Source organism: Bombina bombina, chromosome 1 (assembly GCF_027579735.1).
Source record: "Bombina bombina isolate aBomBom1 chromosome 1, aBomBom1.pri, whole genome shotgun sequence".
Classification (NCBI taxonomy): domain Eukaryota; kingdom Metazoa; phylum Chordata; class Amphibia; order Anura; family Bombinatoridae; genus Bombina; species Bombina bombina.
The window spans coordinates 609,779,008-609,796,567 of record NC_069499.1 but is presented as its reverse complement, the minus strand read 5'-3'; the positions used below and the strand labels follow the sequence as shown (position 1 = coordinate 609,796,567).

The 17,560-nt window shown below is 38.8% G+C and overlaps 1 protein-coding gene across 1 annotated transcript in view; it reads right to left on the bottom strand.

Annotated features, from left to right (window-relative positions):
* MID2 (midline 2) overlaps positions 1–17,560 on the bottom strand; it is a 563,817-nt gene that overhangs the window by 149,515 nt on the left and 396,742 nt on the right. The window lies entirely within an intron of this gene.

The following is a 17,560-nucleotide window of genomic DNA, read 5'->3' as shown; positions in this document are numbered from 1 at the left end:
AATATTGCACACAAAAGTTATAAGGGCTCAAAGATATGAGCTATCGAATTTTAGAAAAAGAAAGCTGCCAGAGGGCTTTAACATTGACATACGTATATATACATGTCTAATATTGTATCTGTATGTACAGTATATATATATATATATATATATATATGTGTGTGTGTGTCTATATATGATAATATATACATATGTATTCATGTATTTATATGTGTATATATGTATTTACAGACATATAAAGACATATAAAAACATAAATATATATGTACACACACACACACACACACATATATATATATATATATATATATATATATAATTGCATTAGAACCTTTTGCCGTTAAGTAGATGAAAACATGTAAAATAATATTTATACAATATTCATATTTTTTTTTACAATTTTTAACTATGTATTTATATAGCAGAATATCTTTTAAATATTTCTAAATAAATAAATATATATATATATATATATATATATCTGTATATATCTATACTTATATATAATCATCTATATATATAGGTATAAATAGATATTTGAAGCAAAGGGTTTTCGTAATGTGAGCCACACCTAGGTGTGGGCCACACTGGAGGCGCAAAAAATATTAACACCAGTACGAGATAAGCTGCTGGAGTAAACAAAAGAGTGTGGTCACACTACCCTTGCAGGTGATCACACCGTATTGGTATAGAGAAAAACAAAGTAGAGTTCACTACACAGCGCTAATCTCACAATATATAGTGTACTGTTTAAATACACCTAGTGTGACAATATTATGGCATAAATGTTTCAAGCAATGATTCCTACAGAGAGCGCGTTGCTACAATGTTTCAATATAATTATTAAGAAGTAACTAAACACATATGATTTATCAGCTGTTGTTTCAATATTACAGTTACTGTTATGTAGAGAATATAAAGTTCCAAAATATGCTGGTAAAGTCTTAAAAAAGCAAGGGTGTTCTATCTTCCAATTGAACGTTCAGTAATGCAGACATAGAATGACAACAATCCCAAATGGCCTCACAGGCTACTCACATTAGGTGACCTCAATCGTATGAGATAAGGAACAGGCGTTTTGGACGTACTAGGCTTCTGCGCTGATCCTCCGGTAGCAAGCTTGTGATCCTGTGCGTTGTCTCAGATAGATTTTTGGTTCATCAGTTGGAGCCAAAGCGCGAAGTATCTTTCAAATTTCTTCACTCCCCGGGATCTCCAATGCTGATGTCGGCAACGGTTCTTTTCCTCTTTAATAACTCCCTCTTCACTTGCCCAGAAACTTCTTCCTTCGTTGTATCACTGTGTGATGTCAACAATGAGCCTTAATGCATGGTTGGATGGACTGAATTGCTTCTCAACCATTCTTAAAACAACAAGCGATAAAACTGCCTTTTGTATGAAAGGCAATCAGTCATGCCTATAGAGACAGGCTGGATTTCTGCAGCAGTCCAGTTAGCTGATCAAGGACAACTCCAGAGTGCAGGGGATCATCAAACCCAATGTATATACCAACGGGGTATAAAGGCAGGATACTGGGGTCAGGGATTCGTGCCCTGATAGTAGCGTAGCTCCAAGCTATACAAGACACTTAAAGTTGGTAAAATTAAAAACAAATTTATTAAAAATGATAAAATACACAACTCATATTTGTGCCAGTAAAAGCTTAGACAAGCAGAGAAACAATGCAACGCGTTTCTCAGTAAAAACCAGATAAATAGATATTTGTTTAAAAAACCCTAAAATGTAGAAATATGTAATTATGAATAATTAGAACATATTCTGTTACGTAAAGAACATTGAAATATGAAAAATTCATAATTTCCTGTTGGGTTAGCATTACATGTGATGGTTTTTGCGTGAGAGTGAGGTTTTTCTACTTTTTTTTCTCCATACGGCCAGATTACGAGTTTTGCGTTATGAGCGGCTCGGTAATAACTTGCAAGATATTTTCACCACTCACCTTTAATAGCGCTGCTATTACAGGTTTGCAAAAACCCGGCGTTAGCAGGCAATATGAAAGTGTTGAGCTACATACTGCACACAAATACCAGCGCTGCTTTGAGCTAGTTTTACGTGCTCATGTATGATTTCCCCATAGACATCAATGGGGATAGCCGGCTAAAAAAAACCTGCAAAAACACCTGCAATAACGGAGCGTACAGCTCCTTAACACAGCCCCATTGATTCCTATTAGGAAAGAAAATTTATGTTTACACCTAACACCCTAACATAAACCCTGAGTCTAAAAACCCCTAATCTTCTGCCCCCGACATCGCCGACACCTATATTAAATTTATTAATCCCTAATCTGCCACCCCCAACATCGCCGCCACCTACCTACACTTATTAACGCCTAATCTGCTGCACCCAATGTCGCTGCCACATACATAAATGTATTAACCTCTAATCTGCCACCCCCAACGTCGCCGCCACCACTATACTAAAGTTATTAACCTCTAAACCTCTGGCCTCCCACATCACTAACACTAAACAAATATATTAATCCCTAAACCTAAGTCTAACCTTAACCCTAACATCCCTAACTTTAATATAATTAAAATAAATCTAAATAAAACTTACTATCATTAACTAAATAATTCCTATTTAAAACTAAATACTTACCTATAAAATGAACCCTAAGCTTGCTACAATAAAACTAATAGTTACATTGTAGCTAGCTTAGGTTTTATTTTTATTTCACAGGTAAGTTTGTATTTTAGTTATTAACTATTTACTAAATATCTAGTTAAAATAAATACAAATTTACCTGTGAAATAAAACCTAACCTGTCTTACAGTTAAACCTAACATTACACTAAAATTAAATAAATTACATTAATTAAATACAATTAACTAAATTACAAAAAAAATAAACACTAAATTACACAAAATAAAAAAGAAATGATCAAATATTTAAGCTAATTACATCAAATCTAATAGCCCTATCAAAATAAAAAAGCCCCCCCCAAAATAAAAAAAAACCCTAGCCTAAACTAAACTGCCACTAGCCCTTAAAAGGGCCTTTTGCGGGGCATTGCCCAAATAAATCAGCTCTTTTACCTGTAAAAAAAATACCAACAACCCCCAACAGTAAAACCCACCATCCACACAACCAAACCCACCAAATAAAATCCTATCTAAAAAAACCTAAGCTCCCCATTGCCCTGAAAACAGCATTTGGATGTGCATTGCCCTTAAAAGGGCATTTAGCTCTTTTTCTGTGCCCAAACCCTAATCTAAAAATAAAACCCACCCAATAAACCCTTAATAAAACCTAACACTAACCCCCAAAGATCAACTTACAGTTTTTGAAGACCGGACATCCATCCTCATCAAGCCAGGAGAAGTCTTCATCCAAGCAGCAAGAATTCCTCAACGAAGCCGGGAGAAGTCTTCATCCAAGCAGCAAGAAGTTGTCCTTCAGGCAGGCAGAAGTCTTCATCCAGATGGCATCTTCTATCTTCATCTTTCCGACGCGGAGCGGCTCAATTTTCAAGACATCCGGCAGGGAGCATCCTCTTCTTTCGATTCCTCTTGAAGAATGAAGGTTGCTTTAAATGACGTCATCCAAGATGATGTCCCTTTAATTCTGATTGGCTGATAAAATTCTATCAGCCAATCGGAATTAAAGGGTAAAAAATCCTATTGGCTGATGCAATCAGCCAATAGGATTGAGCTTGCATTCTATTGGCTGTTCCAATCAGCCAACAGAATGCGAGCTCAATCCTATTGGCTGATTGGATCAGCCAAATGGATTGAAGCTCAATCCTATTTGCTGATTGCATGAGCCAATAAGATTTTTTACCCTTTAATTCCGATTGGCTGATATAATTCTATCAGCCAATCGGAATTCAAGGGACGCCATCTTGGATGATGTCATTTAAGGGAACCTTGATTCTTCAGGCAAAACTCGTAATCTAGCCAATAATTAAGACAATATCGCTTGCGCAAAACACCTTACTTGTAATCTAGCCCTTAATACTTACCCTAATGCATTCTGAAGAGTGCTCTAACCCGATCCTCTTCTTGCCAGGTCCCTGCGACACTAACAGGAGGCTTAGCGCGCTCAGTACATACATTTAGTGCAGGTCCTGGGAGCCGAATGGCTAATCCTCCTGTTAGCGCGGCCAGGGCTCGCCAAGAAGAACATCAGTTTAGCACGCTCTCTAGAGCACGTAATGGTAAGTAATGTAGCTACAGGTGACCTTTTCACCTGTAGCTTTGAAACATTTACATTTGTTTAACAAAAACGAATGTAAATGTTTAACGAAAATTTAACTTTCATTATGTTTTAAACAAAACAAAAACTGAATAGTGCAGACAACCAGGATTCGAGGAAAAGAATTGCCTTGAATATTTGGAATGAAAATTTGGTCCGAAACAACATTGTCTTCCCTGCACATCTCTATTATGATAATAACCTCTATAAAATAGGAATAATGTCTAATGGTATTTGTACTGTAAATAAACACATATAACAACCAGTTGGATAATGATAAAACAGAACACTGAATCTTCCCAACCTCTGTTTCATGTGCCCCAGAATATAATTAGTATAAGATAATTTTAGTCATAAATTATAAGTGAAAACTCTATTTATTAACACTAGTAAACTGATAATAACAAATTTTAGAAACATGCAATCAGCTATAGTAAAATAATTGTGATAAATCAGTGACTAGAAACAAATCAAAATGCAACAAGTAGCAAAACTATTTCATAAAAAAAAGATAATACAACAATAACTATTATTCTCATATACTTGGGGTATGGAAAGCAATATATTGAGCAAGCATTTGCAATAGTTTTATAAAGTACCAAGAAAAACAATAAATTCACGTTTCTGTGTGAAGAAGTTTGGAAATAAGAAAATGTAATAAGAACTAAACCTTTGGTCTAGTGGAACCTTGTTTAACACTTATTGTGATGCATTTACAAATGTGTTAGGAAGAATTACTGCAGTATAAAACATTTAGAAAAAGCAAAAGTCACGTCGTTTTTTTGGACCCGGAAAAACAATGTTCAGTTTTAATATATATATATATATATGAAGCAAAATCTGCACTCACTTATTTTGTAAAAAAAACTTCCTTTTCTCTGACCTCTGTTTGCTCCTGAACGGTCACCAAATAAATGTACTTAATTTGTGAGTCTGACTGTACGACTACTATCAATTGTGTAACATCAAAAAAACAGTCAATAAATGTGGTTCTATGCAATACATGATAATAAGAAATATTTGCTCTAGGTTTTTCAACCACAGACTTTCCTCAAATACTACAAATTCTTCTAATGGGACATGAAATCATGAATGTGCAATTAAACACAAGTTTAACGCTACATGGCCACTGTGCATCACTAAAGGTAGATAGTACTCTTTGTATTTGCTTCAAGCGTGACATTCTCAACAAGATCCCTTGATGCGTCTTCATAAAGAATGAATTAGCAGAATAGTTAAGCATACACTTAGACTGGTCTTGTCACTATAGCATCATAATTTCAGCCATGCTTGTCAGTGCCTCTCTCCCTCTGAAGACATCAAGATCAATTAAAAATACAAGATAAAAGTTAAACCATGCTTTGTTAAAACCTCTGTATCTAAAGCAAATACAAGAACCTTGATTTTTTTTGCGTTCATTACTGAGGCAATCTGGTTACTTTTAATTGAAAACATTTATGTCTTAATGTGCTTGGAAAAAGACATATGAAATAAAATTGTTGAACTTATAAAATGTCTTGTCTGATTAATGTAAATTTAGTCTAACTTCAAAAATAAATAAATCACAATAATAAATTAAGATTTATTTACTAGGAAAGCTGGCTTTATGCAAAAAGGCATTCCCTGTATTTTCAAGCATCTTTGTATATAAAACTGTATACAAAAGATAAAGCGGCCTGATATTCAAGTGAATTGCAGAAAGTATTCAAGCAGTTTATAAAATAAAAATAAAAAGAGAGACAATGGGCTGTTTTTTTGGGGTGGAGGGATTTTCTTTCATAGTTTTTTTGTTTTTTTAAGCATTTTTTACTTTTTCTGTAACTTAATTTTATCCACCAATCTGCACGCACTACCCAGGTGCTAAACCTAAAATGGGCCAGCTACTAAGCTATGCATTCCGACTTTTCAAATAAAGATAGCAAGAGAACAAATAAACGGGTAGATTACAAGTTTTGTGTTATGAGCTGTGCGGTGCTAACGTGCAGTTTTTTCTCACCGCTCACTTACCTGCAGTGCTGTTATTACAGGTTTTTACAAACCCGGCGTTAAAAGACAAGAAGTGAGCGTAGAGCAAAATTGTGCTCCATATCGCACTCCAATACCAGTGCTGCTTAAGTAAGCGGTCCCTTAGATTCCGATTGGCTGATAGAATTCTATCAGCCAATCGGAAATAAGGTAGAAAAAATCCTATTGGCTGATGCAATCAGCCAATAGGATTGAGCTTGCATTCTATTGGCTGATTGGAACAGCCAATAGAATGCAAGCTCAATCCTATTGGCTGATTGGATCAGCCAATAGGATTAAAGTTCAATCCTATTGGCTGATTGCATCAGCCAATAGGAATTTTTCTACCTTAATTCCGATTGGCTGATAGAATTCTATCAGCCAATCGGAATCTAAGGAACGCCATCTTGGATGACGTCACTTAAAGAGATATTCATTCAACAAGAAGACTTCGTTGGAAGAAGAGGATGCTCCGCGTCAGAAGGATGAAGACTTCTGCCGGTCTGGAGGACCACTTCTGCCCATCTGGAAGACCACTTCTGCCGGCTTCGTTGAGGACATCTTGCCGCTTGGATGAAGACTGAAGACTTCTCCCGGTAACTGAATCTTCGGGGGTTAGTGATAGGATTTTTGTATTGGGTGGGTTTTATTTTTAGGGTTAGGGCTTTGAGCAGCAATAGAGCTAAATGCCCTTTTAAGGGCAATGCCCATCCAAATGCCCTTTTAAAGGCAATGGGGAGCTTAGGTTTTTTAGTTAGGGTTTTATTTGGGGGGTTGGTTGTGTGGGTGGTGGGTTTTACTGTTGGGGGGGTTGTGTGTATTTTTTTACAGGTAAAAGAGCTGATTTCTTTGGGGCAACTATTGATAGTTTAGTTTAGGCTAGGTTTTTTTTTATTTTGGGGGGCTTTTTTATTTTGATAGGGCTCTTAGATTAGGTGTAATTAGTTTAAATATCTTGTAATTTGTTTTTTATTTTCTGTAATTTAGTGTTTTGTTTTTTGTAATTTAGCTATTTTATTTAATTTATTTAATTGTATTTAATTGTATTTAATTGTAGTGTAGTGTTAGGTATTAGTGTAACTTAGGTTAGGTTTTATTTTACAGGTAAATTTGAATTTATTTTAGCTAGGTAGTTATTAAATAGTTAATAACTATTTAGTAACTATTCTACCTAGTTAAAATAAATACAAACTTGCCTGTAAAATAAAAATAAACCCTAAGCTAGCTACAATGTAACTATTAGTTATATTGCAGCTATTTTAGGGTTTATTTTACAGGTAAGTATTTAGTTTTAAATAGGAATAATTTAGGTAATGATAGGAATTTTATTTAGATGTATTTTAATTATATTTAAGTTAGGGGGTGTTAGGGTTAGACTTATGTTTAGGGGTTAATAAATGTAGGTAGGTGGCGGCGATGTTAGGGACAGCAGATTAGGGGTTAATAATATTTAACTAATGTTTGCGTGGCAGGAGTGTGGCGGTTTAGGGGTTAATATGTTTATTATAGTGGCGGCGATGTCAGGAGCGGCAGATTAGGGGTTAATAATTTTATTATAGTGTTTGCGATGCGGGAGGGCCTTGGTTTAGGGGTTAATAGGTAGTTTATAGGTGTTAGTGTACTTTTTAGCACTTTAGTTATGAGTTTTATGCTACGGCATTGTAGTGTAAAACTCATAACTACTGACTTTAAAATGCGTTAGGAATCTTGACGGTAGAGGGTGTACCACTCACTTTTTGGCCTCCCAGGCAGACTCGTAATACCGGCGCTATGGAAGTCCCATAGAAAAAGGCCTTTACAAAATTTACGTAAGTAGGTTTGCAGTAAGGCCAAAAAAGTGTGCGGTACACCTATACCTGCAAGACTCGTAATACCAGCGGGCGTAAAAAAGCAGCGTTAGGACCTGTTAACGCTGCTTTTTTTTTGCCCTAATCTGCCGCCCCGACATCGCTGCCACCTACATAAAATTGGCTGATAGAATTCTATCAGCCAATAGGAATTAAGGTGGAAAAAATCCTATTGGCTGTTGCAATCAGCCAATAGGATGAAAGCTCAATCCTATTGGCTGATTGCAAAAGCCAATAGGATTTTTTCAACCTTAATTCCTATTGACTGATAGAATTCTATCAGCCAATCGGAATGTAAGGGACACCATCTTGTATGACGTAATTTAAAGGGAAACCTCATTGTAAAGAAGATGGAGCCGCTCCGCGCCGGGGGTATGAAGATAGAAGATGCCGTCTGGATGAAGACTTCTGGGGGACTTTAGGCAAGGAAAAAGAGCTAAATGCCCTTTTTATGTCAATGCCCATCCGAATGCCCTTTTCAGGGCAATGGGCAGCTTAGGTTTTTTAGATAGATTTTTATTTGGGGGGTTTGGTTGTGTGGGTGGTGGGTTTTACTGTTGGGGGGTTGTTTGTATTTTTTTTACAGGTAAAAGAGCTGATTTCTTTGGGGCAATGCCCCACAAAAGGCTCTTTTAAGGGTCATTGCTAGTTTATTGTAGGCTAGGTTTTTTTTTATTTTGGGAGGGGTTAAACATTTTAGTATAGTGGCGGTGTTTAGTCCGTAAGTAAAAGCGTGACATCATCCGCATATAATGAAATGACATGCCGAGATGACCACGTCGAAAAGCCAGTAATACCTGGATCTACCCTAATAGCCTGAGCAAGCGGCTTAATAGCAAGAGCGAACAGGAGTGGGGAGAGAGAGCACCCCTGTCTCGTCCCATTTGATATGTCAAAACTATCGGATTGAAACCCAACGCCCTTAACTCTGGCGGTCGGGCAGGAGTAGAGAGCCTGAACCAAAAGAATACATTTCTCTGGTATTCCGAAAGCACGTAGAGTTTCCCATAGATACTCCCACCTCACCCTGTCAAAAGCTTTCTCAGCATCCAACGACAGGGCTACCGTGGGAGCATCTCTTTTTGCACTTTCAATCAGGATATCGAGAACACGTCATGTTGCGTCTGGACCTTCCTTCAGAGGAATTAATCCCACTTGGTCCGGGTGAACCAAAGTGGAGATAATTCTAGCTAGGCGATTCGCGATGATCTTAGCATAAAGTTTGGTATCGATATTGAGTAAAGAACTCGGGCGGTAGCTCCCGCATTCCCGGGGGTCTTTACCCAGTTTAAGGATAGTAGTGATAGAAGCTTCGAGAAATTCTCTCCGGAAAATTCCTTTATTCTGTACCTCATTAAAGACTCTGCAAAGAATGGGGGAGATCTGAGATGTATAGGATTTATAGAATTGGCTCGTAAAGCCATCAGGGCCTGGAGATTTAGCTAGTTTGAGATCTCTGATACCTAAAGACACTTCCTCAAGGGTGATTGGGGAGATCAGATCAGTGATGTTTGATTGCTCCAATTAAGGAAGGTTCAGAGCTTGTAAATATCTACAGATGTTGTCCGTATGGAGTGTTACAATATGATCCGAGGATTCCAAATTGTAAAGTTTATAGTAGAAGTCTTTGAAGGTTTCGCCTATTGCACATGGGGACGTGACAATTCCATTACTAGAGTTAATGGAAATTATTTTGGCTTGGGACGTCCTATTACTTAGTTTCCTAGCTAATAGTGAGGATGCTTTATTACTTTTATAATAATAGACTTGCTTAAGTCTATCTAAATTGGACTGGGTTTTATAGACTTCCAGTGTCCGTATCTGCTTGGTGATTTCTGAAATTTGAGAACTTATAGGAACGGAGTATGTGACAGAGAGTTTGTTTTTCAGAGCTCTGAGTTGACAGTTAAGAGACGCAAGCGAATCACCCTGTGCTTTCTTACTTTGGGAGGCCTTCTCTATATAAAACCCTCTGAGATATGCCTTCAAGGTGGCCCAAACTACCTCCTCCGAGAGCAAGGGTGTGTGATTTTTAGTCAAAAAGTCAGCTATAACCACTAGAGTTTCCTCTTTAATCGCCGGATTAATGACAAGATAATCTTTGAGGCGCCATAAGAAGGCCGCTGAATGGGGAGTATGCTCGCCTAGGAACACAGTTAATGAGTCATGGTCTGACCAAGAGACAGACAAGATTGTCACATCTGTGACAGTGTCAAGGAGGCGGGAGCCTATAAAAAAGAAATCGATCCGGGTATGGGATCTGTGGGGGGCCGAGTAAAAGGTGAATTCCCGTCCCTTCGGGTGAATCGCTCTCCAAACATCATATAAGTCGTACTGTTTAAATAAATTTTGAAAAGCTGTTGACAAAGGATGTAGTGCCCTCTCAGATGAGGAAATCGCAGGACCTGCTCTATCTATCAGTGAATCCCATATTAGGTTGAAATCACCCCCTAGTACTAGTTCTCCCTGTGACACGGCTGACACTGACTCCAGCAGCTGCCTAAAGAATTTCATTTGACCTTAGTTGGGCGCGTAGATATTTACCAAGGTGAACAATTTGGAGTTAAGTTTACAAATTAGGATTATAAAGCGGGCCTGAGGGTCACGTTCAATGTAAATGGGCTCATAAATGATTGTGCAGCTGACCATAATCTCCACTCCTCTGGATTTGGTTTGATAAGAAGCTGTAATCACTATGGGGAATTTTCTATAACTATATTTAGTACCTGAGTTTGCTAGCCAATGTGTCTCCTGAATGAAGGCCACATCTAGTTTATTGCGCTGGAGCATATGGAGTAACAGACTATGTTTAGTCGGGGAGTTAAGGCCTTGTGTTTTAAGGGTTATGAGACGGAGTTGTGACATTGTGAATATGGAGTTATGTGAGAAAATAGAACAGCGAGGGTCTAAATTCCTCCTAGTCTTAGTGTTCTAAACTATGAGAGTATGATAATGAGCAAAATTGAGTTATAAGTTGCCCACACAGTGAGCTGGGGGAGGGGGGTGCAGCGGGCAGGAGCAGCTCATATATGGGGGCAAAGGGGAGTAAAGGGAGAGGGAATGGAGGGACGGAGTTGCTTATATAAAGGACTTTAAGTTACGATTGGTGTGTCGCAGGAAGAGAGGAGCAGACCAAGTGAGAAAAAGGTAGAAAGAAAATAAAGGGAAAGAGGTAAGGAGAGTAGGAAACAAAGTGGTAGCTATAGTGACTATGTCAGCTACTTCAGAACTAAAAGTCCCAATGAGGCTGCACCAAATGAGGAGAGGGGGAGAAAGTAGGGCTAGATAAAGAGAGGAAGGGGGGTGCCGAGACCGGATCCCCGCTCCACCTAATATAAGGAAGTTTAGGAAAGGAGAAACGAGTAGAGAGAGAGAAAACTCTACTAGCTAATTGACAAAGGAGAACATTGGAGAATAAGCATAACAAGAAGGTTCAACAAAATAAACATATAAAACATTTCTAACCAGAGAATCTAAGATTCAGTCTAAGCCTACATACATACGCATTCTGGAGATGATTACTTATAATGGTAAAGTCATTACCAATATACATAAGGTATGCTGTGTGTTATAAAGGCTGGACACTAAACAAAACAACCCCTAAATCCCCCATACCTACCTGAATCTGGCACTGAGTAAAGAATGCAGTATCTCATTTATTTATTGTCCCAATGCTATGTAAAAATCAAGGACAAGGAAGATATGGAGGGCATGTTATAGAAGGTTCAGGGTATTAGTCTCAGTACTAAAATAACTAAATGGGAGGGGAAGGGAACAGTATAACTACTGCATTGGGAGATTATGTGGACACCACAACCTAGGACTATGGATGTGCAGATAATCTAGACCAGTTGACTAGTGAGACGGATGGCAAGGGGTAACTAAAAAGGAAGGTAGAATTTGTTATGTGCTCCTAATAGTGTATAATCCTCTTCAGTTAAAGAGGGACTAGAAGACTAGAGGGGACATGACAGGGGGATAAATCTAAGGGTCTAGGGTTCTAAACATAAGAGGAGGGACTAGTTAAGACCCTACAAACATTATATCCTGGAGTAACAACTAAATTTATCTCTATGAGTCCGTAAGTTGGTCAATGCAAGTAAAACTTAAGATACAATTTGGCAGAAATTAACTTATGTCAGTTATACAGGGTGACATGAAACAACTTGGAGTAAACATTAAACAATAAACAAGGAGAACTTAGAAGCTATAACGTAACCACAATGTAAATACAGTACGTTACCAATCCTTCGTCTGCGGGTTTCTGGTTTCTAAAGGACCTGAGATGTCAGACTCAGCTGACATACGGTTGATACCGTGGCTAAGAGACCAGGATGTGGAGGGTGGGGGGATGAGAAAGACAGGGAATAAAAAACTTAGCAAAATTCAATGTCAATATGAAGGGTATACCCAGATTTGTTCCTCATCTCAGTCCGTTAAGAACCTTTGGGGGGTGGAGGTGAGGAGTCTCTCCTTGCAGAGTGAAAGCTGAAGGCTTGGGGTGATGGTCGCCAAGCGGGAGTTGTGGCGATGAGCTTCCTAGAATTTTCCAGGGAGCCAGAGGGTTGATTATCAGGGTGTAGAAGTTTCAAAGATTGTAATACCTTAAGGCCTTGTTCCGGGGTAGTTATAATGTAAGAAAAGTCATTGAATTGGAAAAACAGCCGAACAGGGAAACCCCATCTATACTTGACATTGTTGTTACAAAGACATTGGGTGACATGTTGAAAGAGCCGTCTCCTAGACAAAGTGTGAGATGATAGGTCGGGGAAGATCTGTATGTCCTGAAACGGGTCCTTCAGATTTTTGTTCTGGAATGACGCCCTGAGCACTCTCTCTTTGAATGTAAAATAGTGCAAACGGACAATAACATCCCTCGCCGAACCTGATGGGGCATTTCTAGGCTTGAGAGCTCTATGTGTCCTGTCGATGAGGCTTTCCTGTGTGGTAGTGGGGCCCAAAAGTTCTGCAAAAAGAGTCTGAAGGTGTTTTGAGAGGTCAGCAGGGCCAATGTCCTCAGGGATCCCTCTGATTCTGAGGTTGTTGCGACGAGATCTGTCCTCTTGATCAGCTATCTTGGACTCTAGATCTGTAATCATTTCAGCAAGGGACTGAGCATAGGCAAGCAGGTTGGAGTGGTCTACATGTAAGTCTTCCTGATTTTTCTCCAGAGACTCTGTTCTCTCGCCGAGCAAAGAAATGTCTCTCTTTAGTTCAGAGACAGAGGTCTTGAGCTCATGTTTTAATGATGAATAGTGTGAGTCCATCTTTTTTGAGAGTTCCTTAATCGATTCAAGGATAGAAGAAGATGAGTGAGCTGTTCTCTCTGAGGAGTGGGATAAAGCTCTGGAGGGCTCTTTAGAAGATGTAATTGAATCTCTTGAGTTGTCATCAGACATGTCTTGTTCAAATGAGTTCTTGTAAGAGAAATGATCTGAAAGAGTCCGCTTTGGCAGGCCACTGTGTTTCTGTTTCTTCCTTTGTGAATGGGCCATCACCTATAGAACAGGCTAGTGGTGTCAAAACCTCCTTATAGATCTTAGTAAAATAAGATTTCGAGTTAAGATGAGGAGCAGATAGTATGTGTCCGGCACCCCCCGGCTCGTGGCGTTTAGCCCAGCATGAGGTAGCAATCTATTGGTTTGAAATCAAAGATTTGTTCTGGGGGAGTTCAGTCGCTGCACACTTAACTCTCACCTCTTGCCCCTTCCAACCTTCTCAGTTACTGCTCCCAAGAGGGTTTTAATGAGAATTGCCCCTCTCCCAGGGGAGTTGCTCTCTGCCAAGCGAGTAAGGAAAAAGGTTGTATGGGATATGACCCGTAGGCAATAAGGGCCGACGGGAAAGGGGGGGGGAGAGAGGGCAAGCAATTGATATAGCAGGAAGCTTCAATCCAGAATAAAAGAAATCAGGACAGTATGGACAGGAGGCTTTTAAGGATTACTTCACAAGTGCTCAAGTGCAGGGTAGCCTAATAGAACTTGCAATGAATTGTCACAGTCTTGTACCACAGGGGTATTTCCTTTGTAAAGTCTAAACGGAGAGTAGGATAGCAGTAAATAGTTGCTATGGTAGCGGATGATGGATGATAGGTGGGGGATGTGTGAGGATAAAGGCTCCCCAGCTGCCTCTGCCCCTTACAGCTTTAATAAATGTAGCCCGAGGGCAGTAAAACCTCAGTATGAAGATGGAGTATCAAAAATATAGGAAGGGCTTCTGGCCTCACTGAGAACAGATATGGTGGTGTGGTGGAATTAACAGTGTCAAGCTGAAGTTCTTTGTGAAGTCTTGGGCGCAGAGGCAACTGTAGAAATTAGGTTTGTATATCTGGGGTTATTTGGGGTGAGTCTATTCAGTGTGTCCCTCTTTTCACAGTGTAATAACACAGAAACTGCTTACCCTGAGGAGCTGGAACAGAGCCTCCCTATTGCTCCAGGGTAGTTTGTACCACTGGCAGTGGATGACAGGGAGCCGGTCCTAACAGGAGTTATCAGAGGCCGTGGTGAGGCAATTCAGTAGAGCGGTGCGGGTGTTAGTCACTTCAATGTGCAGCGCTTCTGCTGTGTAAATGGCACCACTAGAACGTCTCTCTGGGAGGATTGATGTTGCTGCGCTCTCCTCTCTATGGCTGCTAACAGGCAGCGATGCTTGCCGGGTGTTGTGTAGAGGTAGTAAGACAGGGCTCAAGGGCAATTAGACAGCCAGGGGTAGCTGAGGCCGGGTAAATGAAATCACTTGCCCAATTTGACTCACACGGTCCTCCAGCGCTGGACCGGAAGTTCAGTGGAAGCTCCGTTACAAGCTGTGGCATATTAGGAATTCACAATAAAAGTTTATAAAACTGCTCTTCTGATACTCCATCCACTCCTAATATATGAAGAGAAGAGTTCTCCTGAGTGTTAGGGACACAATAGGTCACAAATAAATAAGAAAAAAGTGTGAGAGGATATATAATACTAAACTTGGTCTGCAGAGCTCTAATACTATGTGACCACCAGATAGTGTGGCAAGCGTATAGTCTATTTTCAATTGGACTTTCATAGTGCCAGTATTACAAGCTTGTCCTGAGAGGCCAAAAAGTGAGCGGTACACCCTATACCGTCAAGATTCGTAACGCATTCTAAAGTCAGTATTTATGAGTTTTACACTACAAAGCCGTAGCATAAAACTCATAACTAAAGTGCTAAAAAGTACACGAACACCCATAAACTACCTATTAACCCCTAAACCGAGGCCCTCCCGCATCGCGAACACTAAAATGAAATTATTAACCCGTAATCTGCCGCTCCGGACATCGCCGCCACTATAATAAACATATTAACCCCTAAACCGCCGCACTCCAGCCTAGCAAACATTAGTTAAATATTATAACCCCTAATCTGCTGTCCCTAACATCCCGCCACCTACCTACATTTATTAACCCCTAATCTGCCACCCCCAACGTCGCCGCCACTATATTAAATTTATTAACCCCTAAATCTAAGTCTAACCCTAACACCCCCTAACTTAAATATAATTAAAATAAATATAAATAAAAATTACTATCATTACCTAAATAATTCCTATTTAAAACTAAATATTTACCTATAAAATAAACCCTAAGCTAGCTACAATATAACTAATAGTTACATTGTATCTATCTTAGGGTTTATTTTTATTTTACAGGCAAGTTTGTATTTATTTTAACTAGGTAGAATAGTTACTAAATAGTTATTAACTATTTAATAACTACCTAGCTAAAATAAATACAAATTGACCTGTAAAATAAAACCTAACCTGTCTTACACTAACACCTAACCTAACCCTACAATTAAATACATTCCCTAAATTAAATACAATTAACTCAATTCAATACAATTAGCTACATTACAAAACAAAACACTAAATTACAGAAAATAAAAAACAAATTACAAGATCTTTAAACTAATTACACCTAATCTAATAGCCCTATCAAAATAAAAATAAGCCCACCCAAAATAAAAAAACCTAGCCTAAACAGAACTACCAATAGCCCTTAAAAGGGCCTTTTGCGGGGCATTGCCCCAAAGAAATCAGCTCTTTTACCTGTAAAAAAAATACAAACAACCCCCAACAGTAAAACCCACCACCCACACAACCAACCCCCCAAATAAAATCCTAACTAAAAAAAACCTAAGCTCCCCATTGCCCTGAAAAGGGCATTTGGATGGGCATTGCCCTTAAAAGGGCATTTAGCTCTATTGCAGCCCAAACCCCTAATATAAAAATAAAACCCACCCAATACACCCTTAAAAAATCCTAACACTAACCCCCAAAGACCCACTTACAGTTCTGAAGAGCCGACATCCATCCTCAACGAACCCGGGAGAAGTCTTCATCCAAGCGGCAAGATGTCCTCAATGAAACCGGCAGAAGTGGTCCTCCAGACGGCATCTTCTATCTTCATCCTTCCGACGTGGAGCGGCTCCATCTTCAAGACATCCGGCGCGGAGCATCCTCTTCAATCGACGGCTTCTTCTGGAATGAAGGTTCCTTTAAATGATGTCATCCAAGATGGCGTCCCTTAGATTCCGATTGGCTGATAGAATTCTATCAGCCAATCGGAATTAAGGTTGAAAAAATCCTATTGGCTGATACAATCAGCCAATAAATAAATGGGAAAAAATATTAACATTTTCAGGTCCAACTTTTCCTTGAAGGTATAAAATTAAATGTCAAATTATGTAACAAACCAAAATATTAAAGGTGACAAATACAACGCTGGTAATATAATATGTTTAACCTGCAAAATGCAATGGGAAGATTAAACAGAACTGAAATATTACTTATGGGAAGGAAGAGCATGACCTTTTTGCAACTGAGAGCTCGATAGCTTGAGTCGAGTTTTCTTCTATGTCCTTAAAAATAGACAAATGCAGTGCAATGCAATTCTTAATGATAGTTTTATTCTCTTTGAAATAAATACTTTTTAAGTATTGCATTGGATTTAAACTATACAATGCTTAGTTTTCACTGTATTATAACAAAATGGCTCTTGCAGTGTGATCAAGGGGACGGAACAATTCATTCTGTTGAATGTACTTCATCACTGAACAGTATGCAGTATACACTCTTCTTCTGCGGGACTTTCTCACCGCTGCTATATTATAAAGGTGGTCTTGACATTGGAGGCAACCAAGCTATATTTGCTGCATAATCATGCATATAAATCTGAAGTAAACCCAGGTTTATCTTCAAAAACAACATTGCAATTAAATATTCTTCTTCTATTTGAGAGATTTTAGCTGTGCTAAGCATGGCCAATTTAAACTTCACTATCCGCAAGCTCTGAGATCTCCTAGTTTACATGCCCAGGTTTTTATGGGCAGTGAAATATTTAAGCATTATGGTAGAATGTGTTGGAGGATGTGTGGTCACTCAAAACCTAGGCTATTTGTTAAGCTAAATAAAAATAGCCTATATTTTACTGTCCACTTTTGTTAATGTAATCATTTCTGAAATATAAAAGTATT